Here is a 13,790-nt window from a genome sequence, read left to right as displayed (position 1 = left end):
TCATCACAACCAAATTTTATAGCATTTCCACCCCAAACATTCAGTGCATCCCCCCACCCCCCCACCTGTCTCCTTTGGAAACCATAAGTTTTTCAAAGTCTGTGAGTCTGTATGTGTTCTGCAAAGAAGTTCAGTCTGTCCATTTTTCAGGTTCCACATGTCTGGAAAGCATTTGACGTTGGTGTCTCACCGTCTGACTGACTTCAGTTAGCATGATAATCTCTAGGTCCATCTATGTCGCTAAAAATGCCTTTATTTCGTGCCTCTTAATGGCTGAGTCATACTCCATTGTGTATATGTACCACATCTTCTTTGTCCACTCCACTGTCGATGGACATTTAGGTTGTTTCCATGTCTTGGCCATTGAAAATAGTGCTGCCATGAACATCGGAGGAGTACATGTGTCTTTGCGAGTCGTGGTTTTCTCTGGATAGATGCCCAGGAGTGGGATTGCTGGATCAAATGGGAGTTCTATTTTTCGTTTTCTGAGGCATCTCCATCCTGTTTCCCACAGTGGTTGCACCAATTTCCAATCCCACCAACAGTGTAATGGGGTTCCCTTCTCTCCACACCCTCTCCAGCACTTAGTGTCTGTAGACTTTTTGATGGTGGCCATGCTGGCTGGTGTGCAGTGGTGGTACCTCACAGTGGTTTTGATTTGCCTTTCTCTAAAAATGAGTGACGTTGAACATCTTTTCATGTGTTTTTCGGCCATCTGTATGTCTTCTTTGGAGACCTATCTGTTTAGATCTTCCGCCCATTTTTTTATGGAGTTGTTCGTTTTTTTTGGTATGGAGCTGCAGAAGCTGTTTATAAATTTTGCAGATGAATCCCTTTTCAGTCACTTCATTTGCAGAGATTTCCTCCCATTCTGTGGGTTGTCTCTTCTTTTTGCTTAGGGTTTCCTTTGCTGTGCAGAAACGTTTGAGTTTGATTGGTCCCATTTGTTTATTTTTGTTTTTACTGTCATGACTCGAAGAGGTGGATCTGAGAAGATGTTGCTGTGGTTTATGTCGGAGAGTGTTTGGCCTATGTTTTCCTCGAAGAGTGTTATAGCGTCTGTCTTCTATCTAGGTCTTTAATCCATTTGGAGTTTCTTTTTGTGTATGTTGTCGGGGAGTGTTCTAATTTCGTTCTTTTCCATGTGGCTGTCCAGTTTTCCCAGCACCACTCTTGAAGGGGCTGTCTTTTCTCCATTGTATGTTCTTGCCTCCTTCGTCATAGATTAGTTGGCTGTAGGTGCGTAGGTTTAATTCTGGGCTCTCTATCCTGTTCCACTCATCAGTATTTCTGTCCTTGTGCCAGTACCACACGGCGTTGAGGATTGTTGCTTGGTAGTATAGTCCGGAGTCTGGGAGCCTGACTCCTCCAGCTCTGTTTTTCTTTTTCTGGATGTCTTTGGCTATTCTGGGTCTTTTGTGCTTCCAAACACACTTTAAAATATCTTGGTTGAGATCTGTGAGAAACGTCCTTGGTACTTTGGTAGGGATTGCATTGAATCTGTACATTGCCTTGGGTAGTATCGTCATTTTGGTAATATTGGGTCTTCCAATCCAAGAGCATGGTATGCCTTTCCATCTGTTTGTGTCATCTTTGATTTCCTTATCTCGGTGTCCTATAGTTTTCAGAGCACAGGTCTTTTGTCTCTTTAGGTAGGTTTCCTCCTGGGTGTTTTCTTCTTTTGGATGCGATGGTAAACGGGATTGCTTCCCTACTTTCTCTTTCCGATCTTTCATTGTTCATATATAGAAATGCTGTCGATTTCTGCGTATTGCTCTTGTATCCTGCGACTTTGCCGAATTCGTGGATGAGCTCTGACAGTGTTTGGGTGGAGTCTTTGGGATTCGCTAGGTATAGTATCATGTCATCTGCAAACAGTGATAGTTTTACTTCTTCCTTTCCAATTTGGATTCCTCTTAGCTCTTTTACTTCTCTGGCTGCTGTGGCTAGGACTTCCAAAACTGGGCTGAAGAGTAGTGGAGAGAGCAGGCATCCTTGTCTTGTTCCTGATGTCAGTGGGAATTCTTTGAGCTTTTCGCCATTGAGAATGATGTTCGCTGTGGGTTTGTCATAGGTGGCCTTTATTACGCGTTGAGGTAGGTTCCCTCTATGCCCACGTTCCGAAGGGTTGTTATCAGAAATGGGTGTTGGATTTTGTCAAAGGCTTTTTCCGCGTCTATCGAGAGGATCATAGGGCTTTTGTTCTTCAGTTTTTTCATGTGGTGTATCACACGGATGGATCTGTGGCTCTAGAAGGACCCTTGCGTCCCTGGGACAAATCCCACTTGATCATGATGTGCAGTCCTTTGAATGTATTGTTGGATGTGGTTTGCTAGTGTTTTGTTGAGGATTTTTGCACTGATGTTGATCGGTGAAATGGGCCTGTAGTTTTCTTTCTTTGTGGTATCTCTGTCTGGATTTGGCATCAGGGTGATGGTGGCCTCACAGAATGAGTTTGGGAGTGTCCCTTCCCCTGCGGTCGTTGGGAATAGTTTGAGAAGGAGAGGCGTTAGCTCTCCTCTAAATGTTTGATAGAATTCGCCCGTGAGGCCACCTGGTCCTGGACTCTTGTTTGGTGGAAGTTTTTTGATCACAGCTTCAATTTCAGTTCTGGTGATTGGTCCATTCATCTTTTCTACTTCATCTTGGTTTCGTCTTGGCAGATTGTACTTTTCTAAGAATTTGTCCATTTCTTCTAGGTTTTCTGTTGTATTGGTGTATAGCTGCATATAGTAGTCTCCCGTGATCCTTTGTATTTCGGTGATGTCCGTGGTTACTTGTCCTTTTCCATTTCTAATTTTATTGATTTGAGTCCTCTCTCTTTTTTTCTTGATAAGTCTGGCTAAAGGTTTATGTTTTCTTTTTTGTTTTTGTTTTTGTTTTTTTTGCCTTTTCTAGGGCTGCTTCCCACGGCATATGGAAGTTCCCAGGCTAGGGGTCGAATCGGAACTGTAGTCTCCAGCCTACACCAGAGCCACAGCAATGCGGGATCCGAGCCGCGTCTGCAACATATACCACCACCCATAGCAATGCTGGATCCTTAACCCCCTGAGCAAGGCCAGGGATCGAACCCGCAACCTCATGGTTCCTAATCGGATTCGTTAAACACTGCACCACGATGGGAACTCCTCAATTTTGTGGATCTTTTCAAAGAACCAGCTTTTTGTGTCATTGATCGTTTCTTTGCTTTCTTCCTTTCTAGTTCGTTGATTTCTGCTCTGATCTTTAGGATTTCCTTCCTTCTACTCGCTTTAGGTCTGGCCTGTTCTTCTCTCTCGAGCTGCTTTAGAGGTGAAGTCAGCTTGTTTGTTTGAGCTTTTTTGTGTTTCCTGAGGTGGGCTTGTATTGCTGTAACCTTTCCTCTGACAACGGCTTTTGCTGCATCCCATAGGTTTTGCAGTGTCGTATCTTTGTTGTCATTTGCTTCTAGGTATGTTTACATTTCCTCTTTGATTTCTTCAGTGATCCATTGGTTGTTTCGTACCATGTTGTTTAGTCTCCACGTGTTTGTGTTTTTTGCAGTTTTTTCCTTGTTGTTGATTTCCAGTCATATAACATTATGTTTGGAGAAGTTGCTTGGTATGATTTCAATTTTCTTAAGGTTTCTGAGGTTGGATTTGTAGCCCAGGGTGTGATCAATCTTAGAGAATGTTCCAGGTGCACTTGAGAAGAGTGTGTATTCTGTTGCTTTGGGATGGAATGTCCTATAAATCTCTGTTAAGTCCATGTGGCCTAATGCTTCATTCAGGGCCTGTGTCTCCTGATTGATTTTCTGTCTGGACGATTTGTCCGTTGCTGTAAGTGGGGTGTTAAAGTCCCCCACTCTGATTGTGTTATTGTTGATTTGTCCTTTTAAGGTTGTTAGCAGTTGCCTTATATATGGTGGTGAACCTGTGTTGGGTGCGTAGATATTTAAAATTGTTACGTCTTCTTCTTGGATTGATCCTCTGATCATTATGTAGTGACGTCCTTTGTCCCTTCAAATATTCTTCATTTTAAAGTCCATTTTGTCTGATATGAGTGTTCCCACTCCAGCTTGCTTTTGACTCCCGTTTGCAAGGAATATTTTCTTGCATCCTCTCACTTTCAATGTGTATGTGTCCCTAGAAGTGAAGTGGGTCTCTTGAAGACAGCATGTGTGTGGGTCTTGTTTTGTATCCATTCAGCCGGCCTGTGTCTTTTGGCTGGGGTGTTTAGTCCATTCACATTTCAGGTAATGATTGATATGTATGTTCTTATTGCCATCTTATTAACTGCTTTGGATTTGTTTTTGTTGCTCTTTTTGCTTGCCTTCTTCTCTTGTGTTTGGATGACTATCTTTAGTGTTGTATTTGAGTTGGTTTTTCTTATTTGTTTGTGTATCAACTGTAGGATTTTGGTTTGCGGTTGCCCCGAAGTTTTGATAGAAAAGTCGATATACATATAGATGAGATTGTTTTGAGGTGTTGGTCTCTGAATTGCAAGTTCATCTCCACTGTCCTGCATTTGTACCCACCTCTTCTCATGATTTCTGATGCGGGTAGCATAACTGTGCATGGAAGATTTCCTATCTTTACTGTGTATTTGCCTTTACTGGTGAGCCTTGTCATTGGTGGTATGTTTGCTTCCTGTTGCTGTCCTTTTTTTTTTTTTTTTTTCTGCCTAGAGACGTTCCTTTAGTATTTGTTGTAAGGCTGGCTTAGTGTTGCTGAGTTCTCTTTGCTTTTGCTGATCTGGGAAGCTTTTGCGTTCTCCTTCAAATCTGAATGAGAGCCTTGCTGGGTAAAGTAATCTTGGTTGGCGGATTTATCCTTTCATCCCGTTCAGCATATCATGCCACTCCCTTCTGGCCTGCAGAGTTTCTGCTGAAAAATCTGCCGATAACCTTCTCGGGGTTCCCTTGTATGTTACTGGTTTCTCTTCCCTAGCTGCTTTCAGTGTTTTCTCTTTAATCTTGGTCAGTTGGACTAATATATGCCTCGGTGTAGTCCTCCTTGGGTTTATGTTGTATGGTACTTGTTGTGCTTCCTGGATTGGAGTGAGTGGTTCCTTTCCCACGTTAGGGAGGTTTTCGGCTGTTCTCTCTTGGAATAGTTTTTCTGTCCCCTCCTCTCTCTCTTCTCCTTCTGGCACCCCAATAATACGGATGTTGGTGCGTTTAACGTTGTCCCAGAGTTCTCTGAGACGCTCTTCATTTCTTTTCGGTCTTCTTTCTCTTTTCTGTTTCGCATCTGTGATTTCTACTAATCTGTCCTCCGTCTCGCTTATTCATTCTTCTGCCTCCTGTATTCTGCTGTCGGTTGCTTCTAGGGAATTTTTTATTTGTTACTGTATTTTGCATCTCGTCTTGTTTAAATTTTATATCTTGTATCTCTTGGCTCAGTGTTTCCTGTCAGTTATCCATCTTTGCCTCCAGTTTATTTCCAATGTCTTGCATCATCTTTAGCATCAACAGTCTAAGGTCGTTTTCCTGGAGGCTGAGAATCTCCTCCTCACTTAGCTGTTTTTCTGGGGTTTTTCCTTTCTCCCTCATCTGAGTTATAGTTCTCGGTCTTTTCATTTTTACAGGTTTTTGGTGTGCTGATCTTTTCACAGACAATAGAGTTGTAGCCTCTCTTACTTCTGGCATCTGTGCCCCTTGTGGCTGAAGTTGGTACCAGGGGGCTTGCTGTAGGCTTCCTGATGGGAGGGACTGATGCCTGCCCACTGGTAGGTGGAGCTGATTCTTATCCCTCTGGTGAGTGGGGCTTTGTCTCTGGATGGGATTAGAGGTGGCTGCATGCCTGGGGCGGGGGGGGGGGGGGGGGGGGGGACGTCGTTAGGCAACCTGTTTACTGAGGGGCAGGGCTGGGATCCCACCTGGTTTGTGCTTTGGCCTGGGGCTTCTCAGCCCTGATGGGTGGGGCCAGGCTTTCCCAGAATGGCCACCTCCAGAGAAAGGCACGCTGATGAATATCTCCTCCAAGAGGTTTGCTTCCAGTGTCCTTCCCCAACAACAAGCCACATTCACTCTGTTTTCCCAGGAGGTCCTCCAAGAACCACGCTCAGGTTTGACCCAGATTCCTATGGAGCCTTTGCTTTGCCCTGGGCCCCAGTGCACGTGAAAGTCTGAAAGGCCCCCTTTTCACACTGGGGTTTCCGTTTCCCCCAGTCCCGTGGAGCTCCTGGGCACAAGCCCCACTGGCCTCAATGCCAGACGTTCCAGGGGCTCTTTCTCCCAGTGCCAGATCCCCACACGTGGGAGTTGGATGTGGGGCTCAGAACTCTCACTCCTGTGGGTGAGTCTGTGTGAACCAGTTAGTTTCCAGTCTGTGGGGCTTCCCTCCCGAGACGTATGGGGTTGCTTACATCACGTAATTGCCCCTCCTACCTCTTGATGTGGCCTCCTCTCTGTCTTCTGGAGGAGGGTATCTTTTTTAAGGTTTCTGGTCCAGTTGGTTGAAGATTGCTCAGCCTTTAGTTGTGAATTTTGTTGTTTTTAGGAGAGAAGTTGAGCTCCAGTCCTTCTATTCCGCCATCTTAATCCGCCCTCCCGCCGAATGTTTCATTCTTACATGTAGCCGCCCAGTTTTCCCAGCACCACTTTTTTTTCTTTCTTTTCTTTTTTTTTTCCTTTTGTCATTTTTAGGGCCACCCCTGTGGCACATGGAGGTCCCAGGCGAGGGGTCCAATCAGAGCTGTAGCTGCCGCCCTAGCCACAGCCACAGCCTCACAGGATCCAAGCTGCATGTGCAACCCACACCACAGCTCACAGCAACGCCGGATCCTTAACACACTGAGCAAGGCCAGGGATCAAACCCGCAACCTCATGGTTCCTGGTCAGATGCATTAACCACTGAGCCACAACAGGAACTCCCCCAGCACCACTTATTGAGGAGACTGTCTTTTCTCCATTGTATGTTTTTGCCTCCTTTGTGGTACGTTAGTGTACCACAGGTGTGTAGATTTACTTCTGGGCTTTCTATCGTGTCCCGTTGATCTCAATGTCTGTTTTTGTGGCAGTACCATCTGTGTAGATTGCTGTAGCTTTTAGTACAGTCTGAAGTCTGGGATCCTGATTCCTCAAGCTCCATTTTGTTTTTTTTGTGTGTGAGTGTTTTGCCATTTCTTGGGCCGTTTCTTCGGCATGTGGAGGTTCCCAGGCTAGGGGTCGAATCGGAGCTGGAGCCTCCGGCCTATGCCAGAGCCACAGCAATGCAGGATCCGAGCCGCGTCTGCAACCTACACCACAGCTCACGGCAACGCCGGATCGTTAACCCACTGAGCAAGGGCAGGGACCGAACCCGCTACATCATGGTTCCTAGTCGGATTCCTAAAACACTGTGCCATGACAGGAACTCCCCTCCATGTTTTTTTTTTTTTTTTAATGTTTTGGCTATTTGGGGTCTTTTGCATTTCCATACACATTTTAAAATTTTTTGTTCTAGTTCTGTGAAAAATACCATCGGTAATTTGACAGGGAGTGCACTGAGTCTGTAGATTCCTTGGGTGGTCTTGTCCTTTTACAAATACTGATTCTTTCTTCCAGTCCAAGAACTCGGTGTATCATTCCATTGGTTCATGTCGTCTTCATTTTCTTCCATGAGAGTCTTATAGTTTGGGCATACAGGTCTTTTGCCTTCTAGATAGTATCGTTCCTAGGTATTTTGTTTTTCTGATGAGATGATAAGTGGGATTGTTTCCTTATCTTTCTTATAGACAGCCTACATATGGGGGTGGATCTTGTGTTTGTATTCATTCAGCTAGTCTGTCTTCTGGTTGGAGCATTTAAGTCATTTACATTTAAACTAATTACTGATATGTATGTTCTCATAGCCATTATGTTCATTGCTTTGGATTTGTTTTTGTGGGTCTTCCCCCGCCCCCTTTCTTCTTTCGTTCTCTTGTGATGTAATGAATATCTTTAGTGCTGTGTTTGGATTTTTTCTTGTTTGTATGTATGTCTGTTATAGATTTTTGGTTTGCGGTTACCATGAGATTTTGCTATAGCAGTTTCTATACAACATGATTGTTTTAAGTTGCTCATCTTTGAATTTCAAGTGCGTTTAAAATATCCTGCATTTGTACTCTCCTCCTCTCATGGTTACTGGTTTTTGTGGAGTATTTTGTGTGTGGATGATTTCCTACCTTCACTGTAAGTTTGCCTTTGCCTGTGAGACTTTCCATTTCATAATGATCTTGTTTCTAGTTGTGGCCTTTTCTTTTCTGCTCAGAGAAATTCCTTTAGCTTTTGTCATAAAGCTGGCTGGGTGGTAATGACTTCTTTTAGCTTTGTCTTGTCTGTGAAGGTTTTGTTTTCTCTGTCAACTATGAACAAGCGCCTTTCTGGGTAGACTGTTCTTGGTTGTAGGTTTTCCTTCTGTCATCTCTTTGAATATATTGTGCCACTCCCTTCTGGCCTGCATAGTTTCTACTACAAAAGCAGCTGATAGACTTATGAGGATTCCCTTGGAGGTTATTTGTTGCTTTCAAAATTTTCTTTGTCTTTAAAGTTGGTCAGTTTGATTGCTATGTGTCTCAGCCTGTGCCTCCTTGGGTTAATCCTGTATGGAACTCTCTGAGCTTCCTGAAATTGGGCAAATGTGTCCTTTCCCATGTTGAAGAAGTTTTCAGGAGTTCCCATGATGGAAAGGTGGAAATGAATTCGACCAGGAACCATGAGGCTGTGGGCTCAATTTGTGGCCTTGTTCAGTGGGTTAAGGATCCGGTCTTGACATGAGCTGTGGTGTAGGTTGCAGACGCAGCTTGGATCTGATGCTTCTGTGGCTGTGGTATAGGCTGGGAGCTATAGCTCCAATTGGACCCCTAGCCTGGGAACCTCCATATGCCATGAGTGTGGCCCTAAAACCATAAAAAAGCAAAAAAAAAAAAAAAAAAAAAAAAGAGTTTTCAGCTCATATCTCTTCAAATATTTTCCCAGGCCTCTTCTCTCTCTTTTCCTTCTGGGACTCACATAATGTGTCTGATGGAGTCCCAGAGGTCTCTTAAACGACCCTGATTTTTTTCATTCTGTATTCTGTTCCATGGCAGTGATTTCTACCACCCTGTCTTCCAGCTCACTGATTCATTCTTTTGCTTCACTTATTCTTCTTTTCAATCAATGAATTTTATTGTGTTCATAGCTGTACAACAATCATCACAACCAAATTTTATAGCATTTCCACCCCAAACATTCAGTGCATCCCCCCACCCCCCAACCTGTCTCCTTTGGAAACCATTAGTTTTTCTGTTGAATTGGTGTATAGCTGCATATAGTAGTCTCCCGTGATCCTTTGTATTTCGGTGATGTCCGTGGTGACTTGTCCTTTTCCATTTCTAATTTTATTGATTTGAGTCCTCTCTCTTTTTTTCTTGATAAGTCTGGCTAAAGGTTTATCTATTTTTTTCCTTTTTTTTTTTTTTTTTGCCTTTTCTAGAGTTGCTTCCCGCGACATATGGAAGTTCCCAGGCTAGGTGTCGAATGGGAACTGCAGTCTCCAGCCTACACCAGCGCCACAGCAATGCAGGATCCCAGCCGCCTCTGCACCATATACCACCGCCCACGGCAACGCCGGATCCTTAACCCCCTGAGCAAGGCCAGGGATCGAACCCGCAACCTCATGGTTCCTAGTCGGATTCATTAAACACTGCACCACGATGGGAACTCCTCAATTTTGTGGATCTTTTCAAAGAACCAGCTTTTTGTGTCATTGATCGTTTCTTTGCTTTCTTCCTTTCTATTTCGTTGATTTCTGCTCTGATCTTTAGGATTTCCTTCCTTCTACTCGCTTTAGGTCTGGCCTGTTCTTCTCTCTCGAGCTGCTTTAGAGGTGAAGTCAGCTTGTTTGTTTGAGCTTTTTTGTGTTTCCTGAGGTGGGCTTGTATTGCTGTAACCTTTCCTCTGACAACGGCTTTTGCTGCATCCCATAGGTTTTGCAGTGTCGTATCTTTGTTGTCATTTGCTTCTAGGTATGTTTACATTTCCTCTTTGATTTCTTCAGTGATCCATTGGTTGTTTCGTACCATGTTGTTTAGTCTCCACGTGTTTGTGTTTTTTGCAGTTTCTTCCTTGTTGTTGATTTCCAGTCATATAACATTATGTTTGGAGAAGTTGCTTGGTATGATTTCAATTTTCTTAAGGTTTCTGAGGTTGGATTTGTAGCCCAGGGTGTGATCAATCTTAGAGAATGTTCCAGGTGCACTTGAGAAGAGTGTGTATTCTGTTGCTTTGGGATGGAATGTCCTATAAATCTCTGTTAAGTCCATGTGGCCTAATGCTTCATTCAGGGCCTGTGTCTCCTGATTGATTTTCTGTCTGGACGATCTGTCCGTTGCTGTAAGTGGGGTGTTAAAGTCCCCCACTCTGATTGTGTTATTGTTGATTTGTCCTTTTAAGGTTGTTAGCAGTTGCCTTATATATGGTGGTGAACCTGTGTTGGGTGCGTAGATATTTAAAATTGTTACGTCTTCTTCTTGGATTGATCCTCTGATCATTATGTAATGTCTTTCCTTGTCTCTTCAAATATTGTTAATTTTAAAGTCTATTTTGTCTGATATGAGTGTTCCTACTCCAGCTTTCTTTTGACTCCCGTTTGCATGGAATATTTTCTTGCATCCTCTCACTTTCAATGTGTATGTGTCCCTAGAAGTGAAGTGGGTCTCTTGAAGACGGCATGCGTGTGGGTCTTGTTTTTGTATCCATTCAGCTGGCCTGTGTCTTTTGGTTGGGTCATTTAATCCATTCACATTTCAGGTAATGATTGATATGTATGTTCTTATTGCCATTTTATTAACTGCTTTGGATTTGTTTTTGTTGCTCTTTTTGCTTGCCTTCGTCTCTTGTGGTTGGATGACTATCTTTAGTATTGTATTTGAGTTGGTTTTTCTTTTTTTTTTATTGAATTATAGAATTTTATAGCTCGATGAATGTGTGCCGATTTGAAATTCTTAGTTAAAAGGAACGTGGGGATTTGTAATTCTTTTTTTTTATTATTTTATTTTCCCACTGTACAGCAAGGGGGTCATGTTATCCTTTGATGTATACATTGCAATTACAGTTTTTTCCCCCACCCTTTCTTCTGTTGCAACATGAGTATCTAGACATAGTTCTCAATGCTATTCAGCAGGATCTCCTTGTAAATCTATCCTAGGTTGTGTCTGATAAGCCCAAGCTCCCGATCCCTCCCACTCCCTCCCCCTCCCATCAGGCAGCCACAAGTCTCTTCTCCAAGTCCATGATTTTCTTTTCTGAGGAGATGTTCATTTGTGCTGGATATTAGATTCCAGTTATAAGTGATATCATATGGTATTTGCCTTTGTCTTTCTGGCTCATTTCACTCAGGATGAGATTCTCTAGGTCCATCCATGTTGCTGCAAATGGCTTTATGTCATCCTTTTTTATGGCTGAGTAGTATTCCATTGTGTATATATACCACATCATCCGAATCCAATCATCTGTCGATGGACATTTGGATTGTTTCCATGTCCTGGCTATTGTGAATTGTGCTGCAATGAACATGCGGGTGCATGTGTCTCTTTTAAGTAGAGCTTTATCTGGATAGATGCCCAAGAGTGGGATTGCAGGGTCATATGGAAGTTCTATGTATAGATTTCTAAGGTATCTCCAAACTGTTCTCCATATTGGCTGTACCAGTTGACATTCCCACCAACAGTGCAGGAGGGTTCCCTTTTCTCCACAGCCCCTCCAGCACTTGTTATTTGTGGATTTATGAATGATGGCCATTGTGACTGTTGTGAGGTGGTATCTCATGGTAGTTTTGATTTGCATTTCTCTTATAATCAGCGATGTTGAGCATTTTTTCATGTGTTTGTTGGCCATCTGTATATCTTCTTTGGAGAAATGTCTATTCAGGTCTTTTGCCCATTTTTCCATTGATTGATTGGTTTTTTTGCTGTTGAGTTGTATAAGTTGCTTATATAGTCTAGAGATTAAGCCCTTGTCAGTTGCATCATTTGAAACTATTTTCTCCCATTCTGAAAGTTGTCTTTTTGTTTTCTTTTTGGTTTCCTTTGCTGTGCAAAAGCTTTTCAGTTTGATGAGGTCCCATGGGTTTATTTTTGCTCTAATTTCTGTTGCTTTGGGAGACTGACCTGAGAAAATATTCATGATGTTGATGTCAGAGAGTGTTTTGCCTATGTTTTCCTCTGAGTTTGATGGTGTCCTGTCGTATATTTAAGTCTTTCAGCCATTTGGAGTTTATTTTTGTGCATGGTGTGAGGGTGTGTTCTAGTTTCATTGCTTTGCATGCAGCTGTCCAGGTTTCCCAGCAATGCTTGCTGAATAGACTTTCCTTTTCCCATTTTATGTTCTTGCCTCCCTTGTCAAAGATTAATTGACCATAGGTGTCAGGGTTTATTTCCGGATTCTCTATTCTGTTCCATTGGTCTGTCTGTCTGTTTTGGTACCAATACCACACTGTTTTGATGACTGTGGCTTTGTAGTATTTCTTGAAGTCTGGGAGAGTTATGCCTCCTGCTTGGTTTTTGTTTCTCAGGATTGCTTTGGCGATTCTGGGTCTTTTGTGGTTCCATATAAATGTTTGGATTGTTTGTTCTAGTTCTGTGAACAATGTCATGGGTAATCTGATAGGGATTGCATTGAATCTGTAGATTGCTTTGGGTAGTATGGCCATTTTCACAATATTGATTTTTCCAATCCAGGAACATGGAATATCTTTCCATTTCTTTACATCTTCTTTGATTTCTTTGATTAAAGTTTTTTTTTTTTTTTTTTTTTTTTTTTTTTTTTTTTGTCTTTTTGCTAGTTCTTGGGCCGCTCCCACGGCACATGGAGATTCCCAGGCTAGGGGTCTAATCGGAGCCGTAGCCACCAGCCTACACCAGAGTCACAGCAACGTGGGATCCGAGTCGCGTCTGCAACCTGCACCACAGCTCACGGCAACGCCGGATCGTTAACCCACTGAGCAAGGGCAGGGACCGAACCCGCAACCTCATGGTTCCTAGTCGGATTCGTTAACCACTGCGCCACGACGGGAACTCCTGATTAAAGTTTTATAGTTCTCGGCATATAGGTCCTTTACCTCTTTGGTCAGGTGTATTCCGAGGTATTTGATTTTGTGAGGTACAATTTTAAAAGGTATCGTATTTTTGTATTCCTTTTCTAATGTTTCATTGCTGGTATACAGAAATGCAACTGACTTCTGAATGTTAATCTTATATCCTGCCAATTTGCTGAATTTATTAATCAGTTCAAGAGTTTTGGGGTTGAGTCCTTAGGGTTTTCTAGGTATAGTATCATGTCATCTGCATACAGTGACAGTTTGATCTCTTCTCTTCCTATATGGATGCCTTTTATTTCTTTTGTTTGTCTAATTGCTGTGGCCAAGACTTCCAAAACTATGTTGAAGAGCAGTGGTGAGAGTGGGCATCCCTGTCTTGTTCCAGATTTGAGTGAGAAGGCTTTCAGTTTTTCCCCATTGAGGATTATATTTGCTGTGGGTTTATCATAAATGGTTTTGATTATATTCAGGAATGTTCCCTCTATACCCACTTTGGCGAGGGTCTTGATCATGAATGGATGTTGAACTTTGTCAAATGCTTTTTCTGTGTCTATTGAGATGATCATATGATTTTTGACTTTTTTTTTTGTTAATGTGGTGTATGATGCTGATTGATTTGCGTATGTTGAACCATCCTTGTGAACCTGGGATGAACCCAACCTGGTCATGGTGTATAATTTTTTTGGTATGTTGTTGGATTCGGTTGGCTAAGATTTTGTTGAGAATTTTTGCATCTATATTCATCAATGATATTGGCCGATAGTTTTCTTTTTTGGTGGTATCTCTGTCTGG

Source organism: Sus scrofa, chromosome 5 (genome assembly GCF_054392235.1).
Source record: "Sus scrofa isolate SSC_HxYL_T2T_F1_AM1 chromosome 5, Sscrofa_HxYL_maternal_Yorkshire_Landrace_v2.0, whole genome shotgun sequence".
Taxonomy (NCBI): Eukaryota; Metazoa; Chordata; class Mammalia; order Artiodactyla; family Suidae; genus Sus; species Sus scrofa.
This window is presented reverse-complemented; position numbering follows the sequence as displayed.